Source organism: Pristiophorus japonicus, chromosome 5, assembly GCF_044704955.1.
Source record: "Pristiophorus japonicus isolate sPriJap1 chromosome 5, sPriJap1.hap1, whole genome shotgun sequence".
In the NCBI taxonomy this organism is placed as follows: Eukaryota; Metazoa; Chordata; class Chondrichthyes; family Pristiophoridae; genus Pristiophorus; species Pristiophorus japonicus.
This window is the reverse complement of record NC_091981.1, coordinates 89083645-89107462: the sequence shown is the minus strand read 5'-3', so window position 1 is coordinate 89107462 and position 23818 is coordinate 89083645.

The window sequence follows — 23818 nt, the reverse complement described above, 5'->3', positions numbered from 1 at the left end:
CCAGTGGACGTGGTGTATTTGGACTTTCAAAAGGCTTTTAACAAGGTCCCACACAAGAGATTAGTGTGCAAAATTAAGGTATGTGGTATTTGGGGGTAATGTATTGACGTGGACAGAGAACTGGTTGGCAGACAGGAAGAAAAGAGTGGGAATAAACGGGTCCTTTTCAGAATAGCAGGCAGTGACTAGTGGGGTGCCGCAGGGTTCTGTGCTGGGTCCCCAGCTATTTACAATATATATTAACGATTTAGACAAAGGAATTGAATGTAATATCTCCAACTTTGCAGATGACACTAAGCTGGGTGATAGTGCGAGCCGTGAGGAGGATGCTAGGAGGCTGCAGGGGACTTAGACAGATTAGGTGAATGGGCAAATACATGGCAAATGCAGTATAATGTGGATAAGTGTGACGTTATCCACTTTGGTGGCAAAAATAGGAAGACAGATTATTATCTGAATGGTGACAGATTAGTAAAAGGGGAGGTGCAACGAGACCTGGGTATCATGGTGCAACAGTCATTGAAGGTAGGCATGCAGGTACAGTAGGCAGTAAAGAAAGCAAATGGCATGCTGGCCTTCATAGCGAGGGGATTTGAGTATAGGAGCAGGGAGGTCTAACTGCAGTTGTACAGGGCCTTGGTGAGACCACATCTTGAGTATTGTGTGCAGTTTTGGTCTCCTAATCTGAGGAAGTACATTCTTGCTATTGAAGGAGTGCAGCGAAGGTTCACCAGACTGATTCCCGGGATGGCACGACTGACATATGAAGAAAGACTGGATCGACTAGGCTTATATTCACTGGAACTTAGATGAATGAGAGGGGATATCATAGAAACATAAAATTCTGACGGGATTGGACAGGTTAGATGCAGGAAGAATGTTCCCGATGTTGGGGAATTCCAGAACCAGGGGTCACAGTCTAAGGATATCAGCTAAGCCATTTAGGACCGAGATGAGGAGAAACTTCTTCATTCAGAGAGTTGTGCACCTGTGTAATTCTCTAGCTCAGAAAGTTGTTGAGGCCAGTTTGTTAGATATATTCAAAAGGGAGTTAGATGTGGTCTCACGGCTAAAGGGATCAAGCAATATGGAGAGAAAGCAGGAATGGGGTACTGAAGTTGCATGATTAGCCATGATCATATTGAATGGTGGTGCAGGCTCGAAGGGCTGAATGGCCTACTCCTGCACCTACTTTCTATCTTTCTATGTTTCTGTCATGTATTTCACCATCTTGCAATGACAATAGTTATGTAACTGTAACTCATGCACACGGTACCTGTACCCTTGAAATGCACACCCTGACCACAGGGGGTGAGCTTGCGGGAGACACTCCTCACTTGGGTTTCCAGGTATAACAGGGGAGGTCCCATCGAGGGTCAGCACTCCTTGGTCCTGGGAATAAATTGAAGGTCACAGAGTGACCGTGTCTGATATATACATGCCTCGTGTGAGTTTGTAACAAGGTGCAGAGACACTACTTTTGGCAACGACAAATGGGAATCACCGAACCACGAGGATGGCCACTGGTGGCACAGAGGAACGTTACTGTGTGGGTGAGGACTGGGACGACTTTGTGGAAAGACTCCAGCAGAGCTTTGTCACAAAGGACTGGCTGGATGAGACAGTGGCTGACAAGCGGAGGGCGCATCTACTGACCAGCTGTGGTCGACAGACGTATGCGCTGATGAAAGACCTGCTCACACCCCAAAAGCCAGTGGACAAGTCCTTCGAAGAGCTCAGTCAGCTGATCAGTGAGCATCTCAAGCCGACAAGTAGTGTACACATGGCCCGGCACCGGTTCTACTCTCACCGGTGTCGGGAGAGTCAAAACGTCTCGGACTTCGTGGCGGAATTGCGGCTTTTGGCCAGTTTCTGTAATTTCTCCGATGCCAGCAGCGGGAGGATGTTAAGGGACTTTTTCATCGAGGGCATTAATCATGCCGGCATTTTCAGGAAGCTCATAAAGACCAAGGACCTGACTTTAGAAGGGGCGGCGTTGATAGTTCAGACCTTTATGGCAGGGGAAGAGGAGACCAAGCTAATTTACGCACACAGCCCTGGTTTTAATGTTGCGATGAACCAGGGAGTTAATGTTGTAAAAGTGATACAGAACCCCGCAGGCAGGCAAGGGCAATTCGACACCGCCCAGGCAGGCAAGGGCAATTTGACACCGCTCAGGCAGCAACAAGCTCCAGGGTGGGCCCGCAACAGGGACAATGGAAAGGGGATCGGCAATTCACGCTATCACGAGGAACAATGCATTCCGTGATGGGACCATTAACACTCTCTATCAGAGTGCTTAGAAACAGCCAAACAGGCCATCAGAGAGGAATGCCTGGGAATAGTCCTTTTATTAACAACAATCTCAGCTCATGTTGGAGGTGTGGGGGTAGACACACTGCCAAAAGCTGCAGGTTCCAGCTTTATACCTGTAGGATTTGTAATGTCAGTGGACACTTGGCCAGGATGTGCAAAAAGCCAGTAGCGAGGCTAGTCTGCAAGACAGAGGAACCAGACGAGGGGTCCATAATGCAGGATGAAGCCGGGGAACAACCATGGATGCTGAAGTTCAGAGAGTTCATGTGGCTGATGTCCACAGCTCATACAACAAAACGCCACCCATGATGATGAAAGTCTTACTGAATGGCATCCCGGTGCACATGGAGCTAGATACGGGAGCTAGCCAGTCACTCATGAGTGCCCAACAATTGAGAGACTATAGCCACACAGAGCTAGCAGGCCAAAAAAGGAATGCATTGAGATGCAGCTACGTACGTACACCATAGAGATCATCCCAGTGCTGGGCAGTGCAAATTTGGTGCTAATGCATAATGGATTACAGAACCGGCTGCCACTCTGGATTGTTCCGGGAAATGGCCCTGCACTTTTGGGGAGGAATTGGCTAGCTGAGATGAATTGGAAATGGGGGGATGTGCACATCATTTCATCCGTGGAGCGAAGTTCATGCTTGCAGGTATTGCAAAAATTCGAGTCACTCTTTCAACCCGGTGTCGGAACATTCAAGGGCACAAAAGTAGTGATACGCATCATTCTGAATGCCAGAACAGTGCACTACAAAGCCAGAGTGGTGCCATACGTGATGCGTGAGAAAATTGAAAGTGAACTGGACAGGCTGCTCAGAGAGGGCATAATTTCAGCCGTTGAATTCAGCGACTGGGCAAGTCCCATCGTTCCCGCCCTCAAAGCAGATGGCTCGATTAGGATTTGTGGCAACCGAGTGTCGTTGCAAGACCAATACCCGCTTTCGAGAGCGGAGGACCTCTTTGCCGCGCTGGCTGGTGGAAAGCTGTTCACGAAGCTGGACCTCACTTCGGCCTACATGACTCAGGAACTGGCAGAAGATTCCAAGCTTCTGAACACCATCACGACGCACAAAGAATTATTTGTCTACAACAGTGCCCGTTTGGCATTCGTTCGGCAGCGGCTATCTTTCAGCAAATCATGGAAAGCTTGCTCAAGTCCATCCCTGGAACATTCGTATTCCAAGACGACATCCTTATAACGGGTCAAGACACCGAGGAACACCTCCGCAACCTGGAGGTGGTGCTACGCCGATTGGATCGGCTGAAAAAGGCTAAGTGCGTGTTTTTGGCCCCAGAGGTCGAGTTCCTGGGCAGGAGGTTTGCCGCAGGCGGGATCCAGCCCACTGAATCAAAAACTGAGGCGATTCGCCGGGCGCCCAGGTGCGGCAACACGTCGGAGTTACGATCATTCCTGGGACTTTTGAACTATTTTGGGAACTTTCTGCCGAACTTAAGCACATTGTTGGAGCCGTTACACATGCTCCTCCGTAAATGTTGTGAATGGTCTTGGGGGGGATTGTCAAGAACGGGCTTTCAATAAGGCGAGGAACATGCTGTGTTTCAACAAACTGTTAACTTTGTATGACCCCTGTAAAAAACTGGTTTTAACATGCGATGCATCATCCTACGGGATTGGGTGTGTATTGCAGCATGGTAATAATGACGGCCGACTCCAACCGGTGGCTTACGTCTCCAGGTCGCTTTCCCAGGCAGAGCGTGGATACGGCATGGTCGAGAAGGAAGCACTCGCGTGTGTGTACGGTGTGAAAAAGATTCACCAGTACCTTTTCGGTAGACAGTTCGAGCTAGAGACGGACCACAAGCCGTTAACATCCCTATTGTCCCACAGCAAGGCTGTTAACGCTAACGCATTAGCTCGCATACAGCGATAGCCCTCACGCTGGCTGCGTGTGACTACACCATATGGCACCGGCCAGGCACCGAAAATTGTGCTAACGCATTCAGCAGGCTCCCACTGGTCACCACCTAAAGGACGTTGGAGCAGAGCACCGAGATTGTCATGGCCGTTGAGGCTTTTGACACTGCGGGTTCCCCCATCACAGCCTGACAGATCAAACTCTGGACCAACAGGGACCCCCTCCTATCCATGATAAAAAAATGTGTCCTGACTGGGAATTGGGTGATAACACACAAGGCGTGCCCCAAGGAAGTCAGGCCGTTTCAGATGGCCATCCAACTCTCCATCCAAGCCGACTGCCTGTTATGGGGCAGGCAGGTAGTCATGCCCCAGAAAGGCAGGGAAGCGTTCATCAGGGAACTCCATAGCGAGCACCCTGGCATCATGTTAATGAAAGCCATTGCCCGGTCACCTGTCTGGTGGCTGGGGATTGACTCAGACCTGGAACACTGGGTTCGCAGGTGCACGACATGTGCCCAGCTGGGCAATGCCCCCAGGGAGGCTCCACTCAGCCCATGGCCCTGGCCCACCAGGCCATGGTCACGTATTCACGTAGACTATGCGGGCCCGTTCATGGGGAAAATGTTCCTGATCGTAGTCGATGCATACTCGAAATGGATGGATTGCATCATATTGAACTCGTGCACGACATCCATCACCGTGGAGAGTCTGAGTACGATTTTCGCGACCCACGGCTTGCCGGACATCCTGGTCAGCGACAATGGCCCGTGTTTTACCAGCCATGAATTCCAGGAGTTTATGTCGGTAATGGGATCAAGCACATCCAGACAGCGCCGTTCAAGCTGGCTTCCAATGGCCAGGTGGAACGGGCGGTCCAAGTCATAAAGCAGGGCATGCTACGCATCCAAGGACCCTCCCTTCAGTACCGGAATGAAGGATGCAACCCAGCTTGCCACTTTCTGGCTGGGATATCCAGGATGGAATCATCCGCCTGTGGTACCAGTTGCCACAACCGCAATTCCCCTTTCAACATTAGTCCCACTCTTTACTTTCCTTCTGTGATTAGCCATCACAGCGTCCTCTTGGCCACAATGCTGAAATGAAAGCCAACACAAAGCAAACTTTCCAATCCAACTTTATTAATCTTTCCATCTGATATAGCACCAAGGGTGAGAAACTTGTTTCGTTTGCACCGGAGACACTAACGGGGTGTGCAAACGACTTCTCGCCCGGGGCGCGGGGCCGCTACCACCTCCCGTTAAATTCCACGGGAGTTAGTTGATGCACAAACCTGTAGCGCCCTGCTCTTGCTGATAGCGCCCCGGGCTGCTGCGCCGGCTATGATGATGACATCACCGTACACAGCGATCTGTTTTCATTCCAGAGCAAAAATTCAGTAGCGCCGCGTGAGGCCGCCACGGGCGGTCACCGCGCCAGCTTCGCGAGTCGCAAACCAGGCCGCACCCCACTCGTGGGGCCAAAATTAAAGTGGAGCTGTGACGCGCACTTTAAAAAAATTGGCCGACTTACCGGTCATGGCCTTGCCTTGTCCAATTCACAGGGTCTGTGCCGCTTCTGTGCCAGGCTGCTGCCATGGCACCCCATTCCCCGGTGGTGAAGTGGTAGCCTCTTCTCCCAGGTGCAGAGTTGGCAGCGTGCCCTGCCTTTTAATGGAAGGGGACGCCCAAGGGTGGAGATGTGGTGAGGGGAGGGCGGGAAAGCAAGAAGTAGAATACCATATGAGGATACCAGCATTTTGTATCCTTTCAGCCCTGACAATGGCCAAACGTTAGCCATGGCTCTGCCAAGAATGTCCAGCATCATCTCCTCCACAGGGGTGAGGTGAAGCTAGGAATAGGAGGCGTGTCGCGTGTCTCATACAGATTGTTGGTAGGTGATTGATAGGGGATAAGCTTGTGCAATGAGCAATGTGTAAGGCTAGAGGTGTAATTTGTAGGAGACAGCTTTTAAAGATGCATTCACTGAACTTGACCACTGGTCTGAGGTCATGAAGCTTCTTTGGCACTGGAGTCAGGTGGTGGAGGCAACACTACTGGCAGTGACAGCCTCAGTGATCTGGTTCCACATCATTCTTTCTGAAGGGCCTCCTGACACTGTGGGTAGAGGACCTCTCTTGTAGTGTTGACCCCTTGCAAAAAGCTGGAGTGCTAGGTGCCCCTCCCTGATTGCTGAGCCATTTATTTTATGCTGAAGCACTTTTACCATTTTGTTTTAGATATGGAAGGCAATTCAGCTTTAAGAGCTGAAGACTGCCATTTGGGAATGATTTCCCCTTTACAGGACTGACATGCTTTCTAAAATAACAAGTTTAGCTTTAAGATAGCGCTGTTCTTGTTCCAGGGACGCTATGGCCACGTTACATTGGGCATCCCGCTGAGAATAGCGCCGGAAAAAGAGTTAAGTTCAGCGCTGCTGAACTTAGTAGCCAATTAGTAGCCAACACCAATATACCCATGCTGCTCGTGCTCAGGAATCAGGCAGCCATTAAGTTCAGCCCATGGTGGCACCGGCAGGTTATCAGCGTAATGGAATTTCTAGGCCTATGTTTATTTGCACATAAGAAAACTGCTAAAGGTACATCAACACCTCATTTGGATAAGGAATTTGAAAGCATTGACTTTGTCACAGTTGTGTAAAACATATAAGTAAAACTTCATTTTTAATGAGACCAATTTTTCATTGACAGCTCATTTTCATCTGAATTTAGCCCCCATATTTTTACCATGAAGAAAATGAGCAAAAAATATTAACTTGATGAATGTTTATCCCTTAAAATGTTGAATACGCTTTGCAGCTTCTATGATGGCTATACTCTATATTACATAATAGCTGCCGACATTTTTACTGGACATTAATGTTGACCTACATCCAAAGTGAAAAGTAATAAGTAACTAAGGAGGAAGGTTTCCTCTATGTGTTATGTGTAACAAATACATAAACCTGTCTAGAAAGAATGCATGTACAATTTCACTGCACGTTTGGCTAGATTCCCCTTTTCATCACAGCGTATGGGCAGGGCAGACTTCTACTTGTCACTGTGATGCCGCTGTAATCCCAACCTGTTTTTATGGGTCGAGGGGGTTACTCGATAAGCAGAACAGGCTCCCAGTAGGATCCCAGCCACCAAGGTGGTGTTCGCTGCTGCAGAATAGAATACCTTTAAAAGAATAATGCCAGACAAGCAAAACAAGTACATACACAAGATCGCAAGCTCATACTAAAAAAGCATGACTCTAAATGGATTAACAAACAAACTAAAAGTGAATTAAAGATGAAAAATGGCCATTACAAATCCTGCAGGAGTAAAAGAGAAGGGCCTCACATATAGGATATAGAATCTTACAGAAACAGTTAAAAGGGTGACCAGAGGAATTAAGAGAGACCTAGAAAAAAGCATAGCTGCAGAGGCAAAACATAACAGCAAAAAATTCTTGCAATACAACAGTAGCAAGAGGACTATCAGAAAAGAGATGAGAACATCAAAAGGTGCAAATTGGTTTGAAATTAATAATAACTATTCTGAATGATTATTTCCTCAAAGTTAAAAACCAAAGCTTACATCTTCAGACCCTTTCACAAACGATGTTTGTTCACCATCAATTCCACCCCACTCCACTCTCTCAGGTTGAACCAGACAGTTTACAACTTCATTGTCTTATTTGACAGCGAGATGAGCTTCCAACCCAATGTCCCCTATATGACAAATATTACCTACTTCAATCTCCATATGGGGTATGGTAGCATAATGGTTATATTTCTGGACTAGTAATCTCGAGGCCTGGACTAGCGAACCGGAGTTATGATTTTAAATCTCGCCACAGCAGCTGAGGAATTTAAATTCAGTTAATTAACTAGATCTGGAATAGAAAGCTAGTATCAATAATGGTGACTTTGAAACGACCGGATTGTGGTAAAAAATCATCTGGTTCACTAATGTCCTTTAGGAAATCTGCATTCCTTAATCAGTCTATATGTGACTCCAGACCCACAGCAATGTGCTTGACTCTGAAATGGCAGCTCACCACCACCTTCTTAAGAGCAATTAGGGGTGTGCCATAAATGTTGGCCTTGCCAGTGATGCCCATTTCCCGTGAACGAATTAAAAAAAAATCATCAGTCAGCTCATCCACGACTGAAACCCTCATTCACGCCATTGTCACCTCCAGACTCTATGGGGTTAATTTTAACTTTTATTGCTGGATGAAACCCGGATGTTAGTGAATTGGCAGCGTATTTTACACATCACCCAATTTTCTTTTTCCTATTTTTCGCCTGCCGATATAAGTTAAAATAGCCTTTAATTACTCCAGTGCTCTCCTGGCCAGCTTCCCATCTCTACTCTCCATTAACTCATCCAAAACTCCACTGCCTAAGAAAGACCAAGTCCTGCTCACCCATCACCCGTGTGCCCACTAACCTACATTGGCTCCTATCCCCCAACACTTCCAATTTAGAATTCTCATCTTCATGTTTAAATCCCTCCATGGCCTCGCCCCTCCTTATCTCTTTAACCATCTCCAGCCCTACAACCCTCTGATCACTCTGTGTTACTCCAACTCTGATCCCCCACTCCATTCACCTTTTCACTGGTGACCATACCTTCAGCCTTCTAGGCCATGTGGTCTGGAATTCCCTCCCTAAACCTCTTCACCTGAACTCTTTTGAGACCTTCTAAAACCCTCTTTGACCAAACTTTTAGTCACCCATCCAATATCAGCTTCTTTGGCTCAGTATCAAGTTTTGACTGATTATGCTTCTGTGAAGCATCTTGGAATGTTTTTGTACTTTAAGGTTGATTAATTCAAGTTGTTGTTTCTGTTGTTGTTGAAGTATTCATAAGGGAAGACTTATACAATATGCACTCCCACAAAACAAGAGCACCAAGGCAAAATTCAAGACGTTGATATAAATGAACTGGAAGTCCTAGACGAGCTGAAGCGGCTCAAAAGAAATAAATCCTAGAGTTAATTGACATTTATCCCAGAGTGTTAAAAGACATTAGCAAGAAGATTTGAAAAGCACTGACAATCATGAGGGAGTTAGTGGACACTGAAGATGTAGCAATGGATTGAAATCAGACTAATATGGTACCTATATTGAAAAATGGGTAGCAAACAAACAAAGACAACTGTCGGCCTTTTAATCTTACTTCAATTCCATGTAAAATAATAGAATTTATTATCAGAATTAAATTGAGAATTATCTGTACAACAAGAACCTAGTAAACAACAGATCCTGCCTGAAATATATCCTTGATTTATTTGAAGAAGTGACAACCCAATGTGACTGTGTGCTTGGTCTTCCAAAACACATTTAATAAAGTTCGACATCAAAGATTATTAATTAAGGGATTCAGGACAAAATTTTGAAATGGATTAAAAATGGCTTAAGGAAAGAAACAACAGGTACTGGTTAGAAGGGTAGTGTCAGAATTTGGTTAAGTACTGAGTGGGGTACTCCAAAGCTTAGTGATGGGGCCACTACTGTTTCTAATTTACATCAATGACTTGGGATTCTGAAAATCAATGCAAATTGGTCAAATTAACAGATGATACTAAACTTGGAGGGGCAGTAGATTCAAAAGAGAAAGCTCAGAAATTGCAGATTGAGTATTTGACTGAGCCAAATAATGGCAAATTAAATTTGGTGCAGATAAGTAGAAAGTGTTGCATCCTGCCTACCTCAACTTTATCCCTCCACAGGAACACTGGCTTTAACTCTGGACTCCCTTCTGTTGTATCCTATCTATTCCCTGTTACTACCAGGAAATATGTACCCTAATAATTGTTACATAACCAGGTCTATGTTTTCCCTGTGTCCATTCACACCGACATTTTGGCTACTGCTCCAAACCCAAACCGATCATTTCTATTTCCACTTTTATCTCTCCCTTTTTCTTTTCTCTGTACCCCTCCTTGACTGCCCTCTCTTATCATTATGACTCCTTTCATTTCTCCTCTCTCAGGTACTCTGCCCTCCCAAATCCCTACCCCAACCCTTCATTACTCTTCGAGCTTCCTACTCTTCTGCCGCCATTCCAGGCTTGACTCTCTCTTAGATAAGCTTACAGCTTCCTTTTGTGCCACTCTTGGCATCCTCTGAAGGGCCCATCAAGACAGTCATCACTGCCTCCTCACAAACAGCAACCTCAGCTGTCCCAACCTACTCTCTCGCCAACCTTCCAGCCTAACGTGCTCGCTGGGAGCTAATCTTGCCAATCTCCTCCCATCTAACTCAAATCTCCTAATGCTGACCCCATACTCGTTGGCCTACATTGGCTCCCAGTTAAACAATGCCTAGATTTTAAAATTCTCATCCTTGTTTTCAAAAAGGCCCAGCGGCAGTCGAGAGGCGGCGGCAATCAGAGCGGCGGCAGTTCGGGGAGTCGGAGAGGCCTATAAAGGCCAGCGGCAGTTGAGAGGCGGTGGTAGTCGGAAAGGCAGGATTTTGGGGACGTCGGAGTGATCTATAAATGCCAGCGGCAGTGGAGAGGTGGCGGCAGTCAGAGAGGTGGGAGTTCGGGGATGTCAGAGCGGCCTATAAAGGCCGAGCGGCAGTCGAGAGACAGCGGCAGTCGGAGAGGCGGGAGTTCGTGGACATTGGAGAGGCCTATATAGAACCCAATGGCAGTCGAGAGGCGGCGGCAGTCAGAGAGGCGGACGTTCGGGGACGTCGGAGAGGCCTATAAAGGCCCAGCGGCAGTTGAGAGGCAGCGGCAGTCGGAGAGGCGGGAGTTCGTGGACATTGGAGAGGCCTATCTAGAACCCAGTGGCAGTCGAGAGTCGGCGGCAGTCGGAGAGGCGGGTGTTCGGGGATGTTGGAGCGGCCTATAAAGACCCAGTGGCAGTCGAGAGGCGACGACAGTTGGAAAGGCAGGAGTTCAGGGATGTCGGAGCGGCCTATAAAGGCCAGCTGGTGCAGCCACAATTGTTGTCCTTCTAACTCAGCAAAATCAATATGTAGCCTTTGCCACACCCTGGGAGGCCATTTCCATGGCTGTAATGGTACTGGTGGTGGTTGCTTGCTTACCGATTGACATGTTGTACACTGACTCACGATGTACTCTTTATCTTTATCAAGACCTGGCTACCATAAATAATTCTTGGTCAAGCACATTCCCAGGTGCTGGTCATGGAGGTCTCCTAATAATTTGGACCTGAATTTATTTGGTATAACCACTCTTGCACCCCACATGATACAATCTTTATCGACTCATAATTCATTCCTACGAATGAAGAATGGATGTGTATCTTTGTCTGTTACCTGGTTTGGCCATCCATTTGCAATATAATCATACACCTTTGACATCACTGGGTCACATTTGGTTGCTCTACCAATCTCTTCAGCTGTGATTGGCAGTTCATCAATGTATGAAAAATAAAACATTACTTCCCTAGTGGGTGTAACATGTGATGGGGAAGGCAATCTCGACATTGCATCAGCATTACTGTGATCAGCTGATCGTCTATATTCAATATCATATGTATATGCTGAAAAAAATCAAAGCCCATCTCTGCATTCGGGCTGCAGCTAATGTTGGAATGGGGACTTTGGATGGAGGATTGCTGTTCGGGGCTTATGGTCCATAACGATGGTAAACTTACGACCATACAAGTATTTGTGAAACTTCTTGACCCCAAAAATTAATGCCAAAGCTTCCCTTTCAATTTGCACATAATTACTCTCACTGGCACTGAGAGTGCGTGAAGCAAAAGCAATTGGTCTCTCCTTCCCACTACTTAATACAGGAGAGATTACTGCCCCAACTCCATACGGAGAGGCATCACATGCTAGCTTAATCTCCTTAGATATGTCATAGTGAACTAACATGGTGCTCTCTACCAATTTGCTTTTACACTCCTTGAATGCTGTATCGCATTCTTTTGACCACTTCCAATGGACCTGTTTTTTCAAAAGTTCATTCAGTGGATGTAATACTGTGGCCAAATTTGGTAGGAACTTTCCATAATAGTTCAAAAGACTCAAGAATGAACCAAGTTCAGTGACATTCCTAGGAGTGGGTGCATTTCTAATTGCATCCAATTTTTCCATGGTTGGATGTAAACCATCTTTGTCTACTCTGTACCCTAAGTACTCCACTGAGTTTTTAAATAACTCACACTTATGAGCAGACACTCGTACTCTGTGCTTCTCTAGCCGTTTGAGGACTTCATTCAATATGTTATTATGAATTTGCCTATTTGGTGCTGAAATTAGTATGTCATCCAAATAACATACTACCCCTTCAATACCTTGCAAAATCTAGTTCATCACCCCATGGAATATAGCAGGGGCAGAAGACACTCCAAATGGTAGCCTATTAAATTGATATAGGCCTAGATGAGTATTTATAGTCAAACATGAGTTGGACTCCTCATCTAGTTCAAGCTGTAAGTAGGCATTCATAAGATCCAGTTTTGAGAAGATCTGACCACCTGTCGGTGTTGTGAATAAATCTTCTATATTCGGCAATGTATTGGGGACATTACCCTCCAGAACCTGGTTTATGGTTACCTTATAATCACCACACAATCTTACCTTACCATCGGATTTAGGTACAACAACAATGGGTGTAGCCCAATTACATCGATCTATCTTACAAATAATGTTCTCAGTCTCTAGTCTTTTGAGTTATTACTCAACTTTCTCCTTGAGCGCATATGGTACAGAATGTGGCTTGTAGTAAACCGATCTAGCGTCCTTCTGTACCCTGACACTCGCCTTGAAGCCTTGGATCGGACTGCCCGTTTCACAGAACACCTTCGGATACTTCTTGATAACATCATCCGTTGATGAAAATCTCGCTTCCACACAGAAAATCTTACTCCAATCCAGCTTCAGTGAGCTCAACCAATTTCTTCTTAGTAAGGCAGACTTGCCTCCTTTCACTACTATTAGAGGCAAGTTCTGAAATTGATCTTTATATTTCACCGGTACGGTGATTCGGCCTACTACAGGAATTTTCGCTCCCGAGTAGCCTCGCAGCTCTATCTTGGATTTCTCTAGTTGAAAATCACGCAATTTGTCGCGATATAATGACTCCGGTAATACACTCACGGATGCACCCGTGTCAATTTCCATTGGTATCTTGAATCCCGCAACATCTATGTGGATTTTGATGCTTTCCGAATTGCTGTCCGTTCACCTCGTGCTCCTGATGACGTGTAACTTTAACACCTCCTCGTCCTGTTGTTGTTCTTCCATGCTGTCTCTTGGGATTTCGACTCATAGCATTGAACGTTGGACTCAGCTTTAAAAACTGGTTTACCCTTCAGTCGGCATGCCTTCGCAAGATGCCCAGTCTTTCTGCAGAAGAAACACTCTGCCTTCACATATGGACAACTTTGAGCAATGTATAGCATGACTTCGACGCTCTGGTAGAATTTCCAGTTTCTGAGACTTTCGGCCATACCTGTCATTTACTTTGAACCTGCAGGTCATTTACCTCAGTTGACTGATGACCGTAATCATTATTTAATTCTCGGGAATATTGTTCGGACATGCCCATCGATCCCGCTGTCTGACAAGCAATCTCAAAAGTCAAGTCATCCATCGTCAATAACTTCCTTCTGATCGCATCATTTTTCACGCCACAAACAAAATGATCCCATAATGCTTGGTTTTGAAAGTTTCCAAAATTACAGTGCATCGATAGCTTTTTTAATGCTATGATGTAATCACTGATACTTTCATCAGCCTTTTGATTCCGAATCCCGAAACGATCGCTTTCAGCAATTTCTAACGATTTGGGGTTATAGTGCTGCTCCAGCTTCATTAAAATCTCTTTAAGCGTTGTGTCCTTTGGCTCGTCAGGCACAAGCAGATTTACAAGAGTGTCATATAATGCCGGACCTGCCTCCAATAAGAAGATCGCTTTCTTACGTTCCAATACAGCCCGGTTCTAGACTGCATTGTCTGGAACTTCGATTATGTTATTTGCAGTGAAATACATTTCTAGCTGATCCACATACACTTTAAAACGTTCCCGGTCGTGTCTGGATTCTCCCAAATGTCACAATACACCTGCCATTTTAATCTCTAGCTGTTCACACCGTGTGCTGTATTTTGCCTCGGATTTTGTAGCTTTTTTCAAAGACAGAAACTTCCAAAATCTCTCTGTCGGCTGGCTGAATCCTTCACCAACAAAAATTAAGCTTTAAATCATCCGAAAAATCCCATCCTCATCGCCAACTGTGATATATTCACAGAACACAGCACACACAGCTTCCTAACATGGCAGGCTACTTTCTCGGATATCTCCGGAAATCTGCCTGGTTCTGTTTATTATTAACCCTGCACTTGCAGAAAACAATACTTCCACATCCACAGTGTGGAGCTACAAACATTACAGGCTTACAGACATTACAGGGCAGGGCCTTGGTGAGGCCTCACCTGGAATATTGTGTTCAGTTTTGGTCTCCTAATCTGAGGAATGACGTTCTTGCTATTGATGGAGTGCAGCAAAGGTTCACCAAACTGATTCCCGGGATGGCAGGGCTCACATATGAGGAGAGACTGGATCAACTGGACCTTTATACATTGGAGTTTAGAAGGATGAGAAGGGATCTCATGGAAACACATAAGATTCTGACGGGATGGGACAGGTTAGATGCGGGTAGAATGTTCCCGATGTTGGGGACGTCTAGAACCAGGGGACACAGTCTTAGGATAAGGGGTAGGCCATTTAGGACTGAGATAAGGAGAAACTTCTTCACTCAGAGAGTTGTTAACCTGTGGAATTCTCTGCCGCAGAGAGTTGTTGATGTCAGTTCATTGGATATTTTCAAGAGGGAGTTAGATATTGGCCCTTACAGCTAAGAGGATCAAGGGGTATAGAGAGAAAGCAGGAAAGGGGTACTGAGGTGAATGATCAGCCATGATCTTATTGAATGGTGGTGCAGGCTCGAAGGGCCGAATGGCCTACTCCTGCACCTATATTCTATGTTTCTATATTTCTATGTAAATCCCTTCATGGCCTCGTCCCTCCCTATCTCTGTAATCTCCTCCAGCCCTACAACCCTCTGAGATATCTGTGTTCCTCTAATTCTGGCCCCTTGAACATCCCTGATTTTAATCTCTCAACCATTGGTGGCTGTGCCTTCAGCTGCCTAGGCCCTAAGCTTTGGAATTCCCTCCATAAACCTCTCCACCTCTATTTCCCTCTTTAAGATGCTCCTTAAAACCTACCTCTCTGACCAAGCTTTTGTTAATCTGGCCTAATTTCTCCTTCCGTAGTTTGGTGACAAATTTTGAATTATTACACGCTTGTGAAGCACCTTGGAATGCTTTACTATGTTAAATGCACTATATGGATACAAGTTACTAATATTGTTGCCAGCATAGCACCAGTAGAGGTAGCTGAACTTTTAAAAAGGTTGTAAGGGCCCAAAAAGGATACCACATTTTCTGGTATGCTTTGATTAGACCTAGGCCCAAGAAAGTTAGCATTGGGGGAATGTAAACAAGGAGAGGAGGCCACTAGTAAATTTTCTCCCTGCACGCACTGACTTGGGTGACTTACCACGACTGTCCCAGAGCCTACCACCATACTTCTCCTGAGATTGGCAGAGACAACAGCAGTGAGGATAGAAATCGTACAGGAACCCATGAACATTTACATGTGGCAGGCGCAAAAGGGATGGTTTGTGGTCAACCCGGGGGAGAGACAAAGGGTTAGATTTCCCAATTTTTTTTGCATGATTAACACCCTCTTAACGTTTATTTTACCGCTGAAATGACGTATAACACCCATATATTGCCCATTCACCCACAAAATGGAAACTGACGGGAATTTTTCGGAAACTTATCGGCAAGCGTTACTTTCCCCATGTGCGTAACGCCGGGAAAAAATAATACCGCCCGCCCACTTTTTTGGGGCTGAATTGTCAGAATGGGCGAAATCAATGCCCATAATATCGCCCAGCATTACTTTCCGCGTGGAATTAACGCCGAGATTCAATAATACCGACTGCCCACTTTTTTTTGTCATAAAGATCATATTTGTCGAAACTAGTGGCCCTGAGATCAACCAGTATTACTTTCACCACCTCATACACATATCGCCCACAATATCGCTCGGCCAAAAAAACGCCCGGAAAAAGTGGAACTCACTGAAACTAATCACAACATCATGGACGCCATGTTCTACATCACATGATGCATCCTTTAAAAGGCTGCTGTGCTTCAACCTTGGGAGAGTTCAGATGTACTCTGAAGGTCATTGGAGTTATAGTTGATCTGTACAAACATCTTGACCATAATGTGACGAATTGGAATTGAATAGGTGTCTTCATCAGGACATTCTATGGGCTAGAACCTGCACTGTGGTTAAATGGGCGATATTTTCGGCGTGGGCGTTTAAAAAAGGGTTTTCAGATCGCCGGCTTTTCGCCCATTCTCAAAGCATCTAGTTTCCACTTTGCAAAATGGACATTACTGCGAGCGATAGCAAATGGGCGGTAGCGTTAAATTTTTTTGACCTTCTACCGTAAAGTGTGGCCATCCTTGGCAACGGCATGGCAACGCTCGATTCCCACAATTCTGGAAGTCAAGGATCATCATGACATGCGCAGAAGAGGAGACAGAGAGAGAGGGAGCTCAGAGGGACTGAAGGCGCGTCTGGGTGTGGTGTGGGTGCTTTGGGAGGAAGGAGGTAGACTTTAGAGTTTCACAGCAAACAAAAAGTAGCTGTTACCAGCCACATATTTGGCCTATAATGGAAAGAGAGGCGGAGGCATCACAGCACGCTGTTGAGACTGACACTGGAGAGAGCAGTGAGGTGAGAGAGGAGCATATTGGAGGGCGCAAACGAGCAGGAGGTTCTCGGAATAGGCAAATGCCTCCCTCCTCCAGGAGGTCGAGTTACGTTGGGGTAATTTGACACAGGGAGGGTGTGGGAAGCGCACTCCAAAGGCATACGAGAAAATATGCACCGAGATCGCAGAGGTGGTCTCGTCGGTGACCAATGAGGTGCGTGAGGGCAACCAATGCTGCAAACGATGGAATGACCTTGTGGGATCCACAAGAGTAAATATTACATTGATTTACATGTACTTATGTATTCATATAATTTGATTTCTAACAGTCATGAGTGACTATCATCAGATGTGAGGTCTTTCACTTTTACCGAGAATGTTTTACTCAAAGCCTACAGTCACAATGTACATCTTTAGGTAAACAATGACAATTATCATAATAATCATGATTACATCTGTCGGTTATGTGTTGTATCAGTGTCTGTGACAGTACCTAGCCATGATATCATGCAATGATCTCATGCTATGTCGTCCTGTCATCTTTTACAGAAGAAGCTATCGATGGTGAGGTCCGTGCAGAGGCGAACGGGTGGGGGGCCACCAGTCCCCAGCGACATCACTGACATGGATGAGCGATGCTCGCACTCATGGGGAAGCACACCCGGACAGCCATGGATGCACCTGCAGACCCTGAAGTGATGCCACGTGAGTAAAGCTTACACCATTGCGTGACGTAAAGTCAATAGATGCCACACTCACTCATATCCGACAATCATATATGATGATTTCTAAAATTGTCATATAAATAATAATGGCCTAATGAAAATCATTGCAGTGCAAATATGTGGATGGACATGAAATGTGAAGTCTGAGATGATTTTGATAGCGGTGGTGCTTTTGTCGTGAATTTGCTGTGTGTAGCGCTGGACTCACCTTATCATCCTCGCACTCACTTCTCCTCCAATAACCTCATTTGTATTTTGCAGCTCAGCCAGCTGCACGTCCCAAGGCAAGACCACAGAGGCCAGAAGGTGGGGGTGCGGGGCAGGAGACGATCCTACTACATCTGCTGCTGAGGAGCTCGGATTCTCACCCGTCAATCCGCTGGGTCTGTTCTCCACAGATGAGAGCGCGGACTTCGAGGAACCTGCATCGCCACGCTCCAGAAGCCATTCCACCCCAAGGCCATCTAGTGGTCCTCTGGTTATTCCCGCCTCCACTCTGGAGATACCAGGCCCGAGCACCTCACCACATGGCACCCCGTTTGTCCATGGGATGGCGCCAACCCCACGGAGGTCCCGTGGACGCGGCAGGTCTGTGCCACGAGTGGCACATGAGAACAGAGTTGTCCAGGAGGACTGTAGACATTGGTGGCCAGCTCATCGAAGCATTGCAGGGGCATATCCTGACAGCTGGCCACCATCTCTGGCACCATGACCGAGTACATTCCGTGGATGGTGGAGTCCCTGGATGCGATAGCCAGGACCACTGCTGCCACAGGCCTTCCAGTGGTCCCCGAGCACGGCACTCCACCCCCAGGTTCCGCACCACCACTGCAAATGACAGATGAGAGCAAGGACCAAGATCCTGCTTATGCATCACTGAATGTTGCCCCCTCAGCAACCCCTGCTCCCATACCCGTCCAATGACTGCATTTATCTAAATCCACCCCTCCAATGAGGGACCGCCTGAGGAGCTCCTCGGCCAGTCACCATGGAGCGAGGAGGGGAAGGGGTAGAAGGGGGAGAAGAAGGGGAGGGGGGAAGGAAAGTGAGGTGCATGTGCGCAGGTGATGGCTGTGTTATATCTCCATCTGGGTGTATGTAATTTGCTGCAAGGTATGGGGGCTGGGGATCACACTCTTGCTTTGTCTTTGTATTCTGTATTGCTGGACATGTTGAACATGTGATTTATGTCAATGGTGGAAAAAGTGGGGTGTGGGTGAGGGTTGGGTGTTATTGCCTGTGATGCTTATGATTTCAGACCAAGGTTGGTACTAAATTTTTGTTATTGAACATAACTTTGTTGCGCATTGGCTCAGATAGCTGCACCGTTACACACTGGTGATTCCTTAAAATGAAAGGGTTAAATACAATTTAACATCAATCAACGTAAACTTAACTGGCACCAAAATGCTGGGCACCATTGATGTCTGAACCGCACACACACAGCAGTATCTCGGCGTTGTCCCTCACATCAACGCTCTTTCAGGCAAATTGTTCAGATATCAGCTCCTCACATAAGAGTGGGATTTTAAAAATGCCAGCCACACTGCTGCCATTTGTTCAGAACAGTTTCCACTCTTTGTGGGCGTTTTTTTGGGCGAGCGATAATGTGGACGATATGTATGTGAGGTGATGAAATTGACGCTGGGCGGTCTGCTGGGCGTTAGTTTCAATAAATATTCTTTTCACAACAAAAAAATGTGGGCGGGCATTAATATTCAATCTCGGCATTAAATGAGTGCGGAAATTAACGCTGGGCGATATTATGGGCATTAATTTCGCCCATTCTGCTGATTCTGCCCAAAAAAAGAAGGCGGGCAGTAATATTTTTTCCCGCCATGAAGCACATGGGGAAAGTAATGCTCGGCGATAAGTTTCCTACAAATTGTCGTCAGTTTCCATTTTGTGGCTAAATGAGTGATATCTGTGCATTATACGTCAATTCAGCGGTAAAATGGGCGTTAAGTGGGAATTAAGCATGCAAAGTAAAGTGCAGGTTCCAGCCCATTGTTTGTGACCAATCGGTGGAAAACAATGGGCTGGAACCTCTCTTGATGACCAATTACATGCTGCAGACTCGAGATGGCCGAAGGTACGCTTCACAGCATTATGTGCCCAATGTAATATGTGCCAGAATGATGAGGAGGACCAGACCTTACACCCCCCGCAAGTACAGGGAGAAGCAGTCTTACCTCAACTTGCCTGACAATACCTGCCTTTGGAGACTGCGCTTCCACAAAGAGGTTATCACTGAGGTATGCCAGCTCATAAGGGGAGATCTTCAGCCTGCTAGCACCATCAGTACAGCACTGTCCGTCGAGGTCAAAGTCACCGCGGCACTGTCGTTCTACGTGTCGGGTTCTTTTTCAGGCCACAGCTGGCGACATTTGCGGTCTGTCTCAGCATGCCACACATTGCTGCATTAGACAGGTCACTGAAACCCTGTACGCATGCAGGAGGGACTTTATCAGCTTCACTATGACCAGGGAGGCACAGAGTGAGAGGGCTCTAGGATTCTCCAGAATTGCAAACTTTCCCAAGGTGCAGGGAGCAATAGACTGTACACACATCGCGATGTGGGCACCTTTTCAGGATACTGAGGTTTTCAGGAACCGCAAGGGATTCCACTCCCTGAATGTCCAACTCATTGTCCACCACCAGAAAGTTATAATGGCAGTGAATGCTAAATTTCTGGGCAGCATCCATGATGTTTTCATCCTGCGTGAGAGCACTGTATCTGACTTGTTTTACAATCAGTCACAAGGTCAATGCTGGATGCTTGGTGACAAAGGATATGGCCTCACCACCTGGCTCATGACTCCCCATGCATGACACCCACAGTGAAGTTGAGAGGTGATACAATGAGAGCCACAGAGCCACTCGCAATATCGTGGAGAAAACCATTGGAGTGCTTCAGCAGCGCTTTAGATGCCTGGACCACTCAGGAGGTGAGCTCCAATACCACCCTGAGCAGGTAGCTCAATTCATGGTGGTGTGCTCCATGCTGCACAACTTGACTATCAGGAGGGGACAAGAATTGCCTGAAGAGTCTGACAGTCCACCACACCAGAGAGAGGAAGAGGATGACATCAGCTCAGACAATCAGGCTGTCGCTGAAGCCATACCCCCACCCCCTGCAGACCACATGAAAGGGCCCGTGGTGGCATGATAGTTGCAAGAGACTTAAGTCAGGAGCTCATCAATGAGCGCTTTGCCTGAAAGAACATTGGTGTTATTTACAAGCCTGACACACGGCTGGGTGTGCAGGTCATACATCAATGGTGGGCATCACCTTGGTGACAGCTAAAGTTTAAGTTGATTGAAGTTAATTGTAATTATACCCTTTGATGTTAAGGAATCACCAGCGTGTAACAGTGCAGCTATCTGAGCCAATGCGCAACAAGGTTTTGTTAAATAAAAAATATTTAAACTGAACAGTTGTCTGAAATCATCAGTATTTCTGTAAAAACCAACCCTTCCACTCCCACTTCTCATCCCCAACTTTACCTCTTTCCCTTCCCCTCCTGACTCCAAGCCACCTGGCCGAGGAGCTCCTCAGGTGATGCTGCATTGCGGGGGGAGGTGGAGATGATGACTGAACCACTTGGACAGATGTGGGAGAGGACGGTCCCAAGGTGGGAATGTGCTCCGACACAGAAGCAAGATGTTGCTCCTCACTCTCATGTGTGGTTGGCAATGAGGTTGCGGCACCTTGGGGTACAGTGCCACGCTCCGGGACCACTGGGAGCCCTCTGCCACCAGTGTTCCTGGCTACCAGCTCCAGGGCCTCAACTATCCCTTCCATATTATATATTATTTGTTGGACAAAAACTCAGTGCCAAGTACGTTCTTGGTGCTTAGTAGGCTTTTCGCTGCTGGTGAATCTCCCTCATGCCTCCCACAACCACCAAACAAGCACACACCACAGCTGCACATGCTTTCAGTCCCTCTCAGCTCCCCCTCTCTATGTCTCCTCTTCTGTGCATGTCATGATGACCCTTGACCTCCTGAATCACGGGAATCAAGCGTTGCCATGCCGTTGCTAAGGATGGCAACACTTAAAGGCAAAAGGTCAGCGAAATTTTACACTGTATCCCATATCATAACACTCCCGGTAACACCCAATTTCAAAAATGGAGACTAGGTGCTTTGAGAATGGGCGAGAAGATGACGATCTGAAAAACCATTTTACCGCCCATGCCGGAAATAACGTCCATTTTTGGGTGATATGCACAAAAGTGTAAAATCTAGCCCATTTGAGTTCCAGGCAGGAACACAACAGTAGGCTTCACTACCTGATTCTGCACAAGAAAATGCAGGAAAATCCAGCCCATAATATTTATCCTTCAATCAACATAACAAAAACACAGATTATCTGGTCATTATCACATCCATTGCTGTTTGAGGGAGCTTGTGCGCAAATTGGATGCTGCATTTCCCACATTACAACAGTGACTACACTTCAAAAGTACTTCATTGTCTGTAAAGCGCTTTGAGACGTCCAGTTGTCATGAAGGGTGCTGTAAAAAGTCCAATGTTTAGAAGCAATCTACCCTCTACATTTTCTGATTGTATTAGAAATATATATATATATTGATAATGAACTTCTGCTGAAGTCCAAAAAGGTGTCAACTCATTGCATTCTCTTTCTTTCTTTCTTAGACAGTCCCCAGGAGTCAAGGATGACTTGCTTCCACACTAATATGAGTTCTAAGGTGACTAATGAGTCCTACATAAGAACATAAGAACATAAAAGAAATACGAGCAGGAGTAGGCCATTTGGCCCCTCGAGCCTGCTCTGCCATTTAATAAGATCATGGCTGATCTGATCATGGACTCAGCATCACTTCCCTGCCTGCTGCCCATATTCCCTTATCGCTCAAAAATCTGTCTATCCTTGCCTCAAATATATTCAATGAACCAGCCTCCACAGCTCTCTGGGGCAGAGAATTCCACAGATTTACAACCCTGTGAGAGAAGAAATTCCTCCTCATCTCAGTTTTAAATGGGTGACCCCTTATTCTGAGAATATGCGCCCTAGTTCTAGTTTCCCCTATGAGTGGACATATCTTAGAAACATAGGGCCCAAGTTTCCACATGATTTGCGCCTGATTTTTAGGAGCAACTGGTGGAGAACGGACTATCTTAGAAATCGCAATTCTCCACATTTTGTTTTCTGCAGTTCCAGTCAGGTAGAACAGTTCTACTTTGGAACAGAATTTTTTCTTCAAAAGGGGGCGTGTCCGGCCACTGACGCCTGATTTGAAAGTTTCCACAGTGAAAATGTACTCCAAACTAAAGTAGAATGGAGCCAGTGAAGATTTTTGTAGAACTGAAAAAACCTGTTCTACACATTAAAAAATCAGGCGCAGGTTACAAATTAGGCGTCCAGAACGAGGTGGGGTGGGAGGGGGGGGGAAGGGAACTCATTAAATTCTACAATAAATCCTTATTTATACTTCTACAAATATTATACAAATAAATCCAACCTGAATAAACATTTATAAGCCAAGAAAAGATTAAATAAACCATCTTCCTACCTGTGTGAAAGTGCTTCAGCCAGGGAGAATTCTGCAGCCGTTCGTGCCGCTGAGCGGGAGGGGGCGGGGGGAGAGAGAGAGAGAGGGAGGGAGGGAGAGAGAGAGAGAGGGGGAGGGAGGGAGAGAGAGAGAGGGAGGGAGGGAGAGAGAGAGAGGGAGGGAGGGAGAGAGAGAGAGAGGGGGAGGGAGGGAGAGAGAGAGAGGGAGGGAGGGAGAGAGAGAGAGGGAGGGAGGGAGAGAGAGAGAGAGGGGGAGGGAGGGAGAGAGAGGGGGAGGGAGAGAGAGAGAGGGGGAGGGAGAGAGGGGGAGGGGAGCGGGTGTCGGGTCGGGTCTGGTTGGCGGGGGGGGGGAGCGAGTGTCGGGTCTGGTCGGCGGGGGAGGAAGCAGGAGCTGGCCGTGGGAGGAGCCTTATTCACGCAGCCCCAGTGAGGCCATTGGGCCAGGGCTAGGGGCTGCGTGCTTCGGGCCCCTCCCACACAGTTCGGCGCCTGGAGCTACTGCACTTGCGTGCCCACTGTAGCGCGCATGTGCAGAGGTCCCGGCACTGTTTTCAGCGCCGGGACCTGGCTCCGCC